Raw genomic sequence first — 4,537 nt, forward strand, 5'->3', positions numbered from 1 at the left:
AGTATCGTCTATGTTCAGAGATTTCGACAATAGTACCATATATGGACCAATTTTCTGAACGATGATCCAGAATTGCCACAATATCACCCACTTTGAGCATCGGCAATTGTTTGGAATGTTGATCAAATGATATTTTGGAATTTTTGTCATACCGGTCGGCTCTATCCAAAACTGCAGAGGCAGCAACGTGAGTCCGATCAAACGATGATCGATGGGCGGGGACATTGTCACGCAAAGGGGTTCCAAAGAGCTTTTCCGCAGGACTTTTCCCGTCTCTTTGAGAAGGTGTGTTTCGGTAGGAAATGAGAGCACGAGTTAACTTGTCTTGGTCAACGGTTTTGCTTTTCCAGCAAGCTTTTAATAGCTTCTTCATCGATTTCACTGCACTCTCGGCCTTTCCATTCGATTGGGAAAAGTACGGTGAGCTCACTTTGTGTTTAACATTCCAATCATGTAAGAACTCCTCAAAGGCAACGGATACCAATTGCGGCCCGTTATCAGACCACAACACAATCGGAGCGCCAGTACGGCAAAACACTCCTTTTAACGCACTGATAAGCTTCAAGGAAGTTGTATCATGGCCAAGGTCCAAGATATCGGGCCAATCAGTAGCACAATCGACCACAATGAGAAACTCCCGACCGTGTACTGTAGCCAGATCAATGGCCAGTTCCTGAAATGGTCGCTCAGGCCGTTGTTTCTGAATAAGAGGTTCACATTGTTGACGAGGGAGATTGTCTTGGCAAAATTTGCACGTCGATACACAGGTTTCGATGTCCGAATCGATATTTGGCCAATAAACCACTTGACGTGCACGAGCTTGAGTTCTTGCGATACCTTGGTGTGCCTCATGTAAACGAGAGAGAACAGACTTTCTGAGGGATTCTGGAATAAGAAGTCTGAAGCCAAAAAGCACAAGCTCATGATCATCTATTGATAGTTGATGGCGAATTTTCCAAAATGGCTTCATTCTGTCCGATAGCAGCTTTTTAGCACTTGGGAATCCCTCCCGAACTTGATTCTTAACTTCTTGATACACAACGCACCGATCAGCATGCACCTTTAGATCTTGAAGTAAAGGGTCGATTGGATCAACGGAAGTCGCTGTTCTAATCATGGCCGAAGAGCAGGCATGCACCACTCCCCCATCAAAGTCGACCTCGTCATCGGCAACTTCTCGATCTGCGGGTGGATCGGATGGATGGCGCGACAGGGCATCAGCCGCTTCATTCATCTTGCCTGCCAACCATTTGACTGTAAAGTTGTATCCTAACATTTTAGTTCGAAGTCGTTGAAGTCGTGGGTTCTCAATTTCATCTAATCGGTGATTATTACATATTGAAACTAATGGGTTGTGGTCTGTGATGATCCAAAAATGGTCCAACCCATGCAAAAACACACGGCACTTCTCAATTGCATACTGAATTCCAAGCATCTCCAACTCGATGACAGCGTACCTGGTTTCTGCGTCCTTAAGCATTCTTGATCCCACTTGAACAGTTCTCCACTTGCCATCCGAATCTTCTTGTTGAAGAAAGAAACCAAGGCCGACTCGTGACGCATCTGTTACTAGTCTGGTAGATTTATCCACATTGTAGAAGTGCAATCGGACTGTCTCGGCCAGTTTCTTCTTGGCCGATTCGAATGCTTGATCTTGGACTTGATCCCAGTGCCAAGCGTTTCGGGATTGAAGCAAGCCTCTAAGTGGCTCCAGCGCTTCACAAACATCCTTGTTAAAGGCACCAACCTGATTGGCAAGGCCAAAAAATGATCGGACGTCCGATATTCCGGACGGGGTTGGAAACTTCATCAATGAACTAGTGATTTCTGAAGATATGGCGTATCCCTCTGATGAAAGTGAAAATCCTGCAAAGATGACATCTGCTTTGGCTAATTGGATTTTCGAAAGACTGAGAGATATCCTGTTCAACCGACATCGATCCAGAAATGTTCTTAAATTCTCCGCATGCTCTTGAGGGCTCTTGGAGAAAATTGCGATATCGTCCACTATTTTTCTGACAAAGGTCAAGCCACTCAATGCCTCTGACATACGCCTATTGTAATGCTCGGAGATTGAATTTACACCATACGGTGCTCGCAGGAATTTGAATTGGCCAATCTGCGTGATAAACGTTGTCAAATCTTGGCTCTCAGGATCCAGCTCACATTGATGATAACCCTTCAAGGCGTCAAATATTGAAAAGATTTGGGACGATTCTGGAATATCCATGACAGCTTCAATGGGAGTGTTGCTCCAAAATAATTCGCGTTTTACCCACACGTTCAGCTTGGTGAAATCAACACACACTCGAATCTTGTCAGTTCCTCTCTTTGGGACAACGACAATGGGGTGACACCAATCAGTTGGTTTGGTCTGTGGTGCAATCAACTTGTCCGACAAGTAGGTATCCAATTCAGCCTTAAGCTTGGAGAGCAATGGAAGGGCAACGGTTCTGGGATGGACAACTGCAAAAGGGATTGCACCAGGCTTAACGTGTATTTTGTACATCTCTCCAACCATCGGCTTGACGACTCCATCAAACACGTCTTGATAGCAGTCCAAAATTGGTCCAAAAGTACCAACGGTCTTGGGTGACACTTGCTCAGATTTCAACATCTGCGAGGGCAACTTAGTTGGGGCTAATTGATCGAACATCTCTAAGACTTTCCGCTCCTTTTCAGATTTTCCTTGTTTTGTCGTAGTCATAGTTGCTTTTGAACTCTCCAAATCTATGTTTTCATTCTCACGATTGAGGGTTGCGAGCTGGGCTTTAGGCAGGGGGAAATAGGGAGACAATAATCCCAACTCCTTCGTGGTGAACCAAGACAATATGAAGTTCTTGACTTCCCTGAAGATGTACACCATCACCTTCACCTTAGCACCATGGTGGACCCGAATTTGAACCGGTAAACACCCGATCGCATGGATTGTCTCTCCATTAAAGACTTCGGCCTTCAAATCAGCGCCTATTAAGTTGTGATCACTCTCTCCAAGAGCCGCCAGTAGATCCAAACCAGCCCCTGAAAACTCTGCTCCTGTATCGGGGAGTGCGCGAACTTGTGCACGCCCATTAGGACTAGTGGTGGATACAGATATTGTTTGGCATGGCTTAGAATGCGTGGTTTCGCTCTTGAAAGCGCGGCTAGCCTGCATTGAAGAAATCCTAGCCATGTTGGAGCTAAATGGTTTCAATCCGCGACACACTGATCCAAAATGCCCTCTGCTTCCACACTTTGCGCATTCTTGTCCATCTGCCGGACATTTCCATCCTTCAGGGTGCTTCTGATATCCACATTTTTGGCAATTGGGGCCTGAGGTTGACTTCTTTCGAAATGCGGGCTTCTTAGGGGTAGTTTTGTTGTGAGTGTGGTTGACGTGGGAGGATTCTTGAATTAGCTCCTTGCATTTAGTGGATTCTTCATGACTTCGTGCGATGGAAATAGCCTTTTTAAGAGTGAGCTTATTTTCTCGGAGCATTTCCTTTACAGCCTCTTGATTGGCAATGCCTTCAGCAATTTGGTCGCAGAGAACTGTCTCGGCACAGGTGTCGCAAAAATCGCAACTTTTCATGATCTCCCTCAATTCCATGACAAAAACGTCAAGTTCTTCGTTAGGTCGTTGAGTTCTTCTGCGCAATTTTCGTCTCTCAATAACTCGACAGATTGAACCCCGAATAAATCCTCGAAGTTTCTGACGTACCAATGCTTCGTCATTTCGTTCACTGGACGTAAGGTCCAGTTTTTTGACGAGGCCTTTGGTTGAACTAGAGAAGCCAGATAGCATGATGTCCACCTTCATCTGAGTTGATGCCGATTCTAAACCGGTAACCCTCAAGAATCTCAACCAGTCCTCTTCCCATATTTCGTACTCGAAAATGGTCGAAGTCTCAATATCGAAAAATGGGATTCCTTTTGGCAATGATTAGGAACTGGCTGCCCTTGGGTTTGCCATGGTCGCTTCTTGTGGGTCTGTATGATGCTGATCGTGGTCTTCTTTCTTCTCTTTCTTTGGTATTTCAATCTTGGTCGTTGGGTCGAGCTGAAGGCTCGTCGAGGTCTCTCAGATAGGATAAGAGTGGACGTCTATCTCATCTTTTTCTTCTTTTTCTTTCCCTTGTTCTCCTCTTCTGCTCACCACCGTCCAATTCTTCCCTTCCCGATTTCGGAGGGAATTAAATGGTGACGTGGTGACAAACCTCGTATTTCTCGTCGATCCAAGGGATCCAAATTGTTGGAAGATTCACATATGAAGAGGAGGACCTGCCTCGAATATTATCATGTCCCACAGTCAGATGCCAACTGTGCCATGTTACATTATGTTTCGTGCAGATTCTTAACCGCAGGGCACATTGAATATTGGAGAGCAGTTGCGCCCAACTTTCCTAAACGGGCCTTCCCGAACGCAAGAGAGGGAACATCATCGTTGAAGGTTTGGAAAAAAACTCCCTCGTTTATTTTCTTTATGTAAATACGAAATGGAGTCAGAGACATAGCTCAGAGCAGAATAACACGAGTACACGAGCATGACCATCCAACA

Source organism: Tigriopus californicus, chromosome 10 (assembly GCF_007210705.1).
Source record: "Tigriopus californicus strain San Diego chromosome 10, Tcal_SD_v2.1, whole genome shotgun sequence".
Lineage (NCBI taxonomy): Eukaryota > Metazoa > Arthropoda > Copepoda > Harpacticoida > Harpacticidae > Tigriopus > Tigriopus californicus.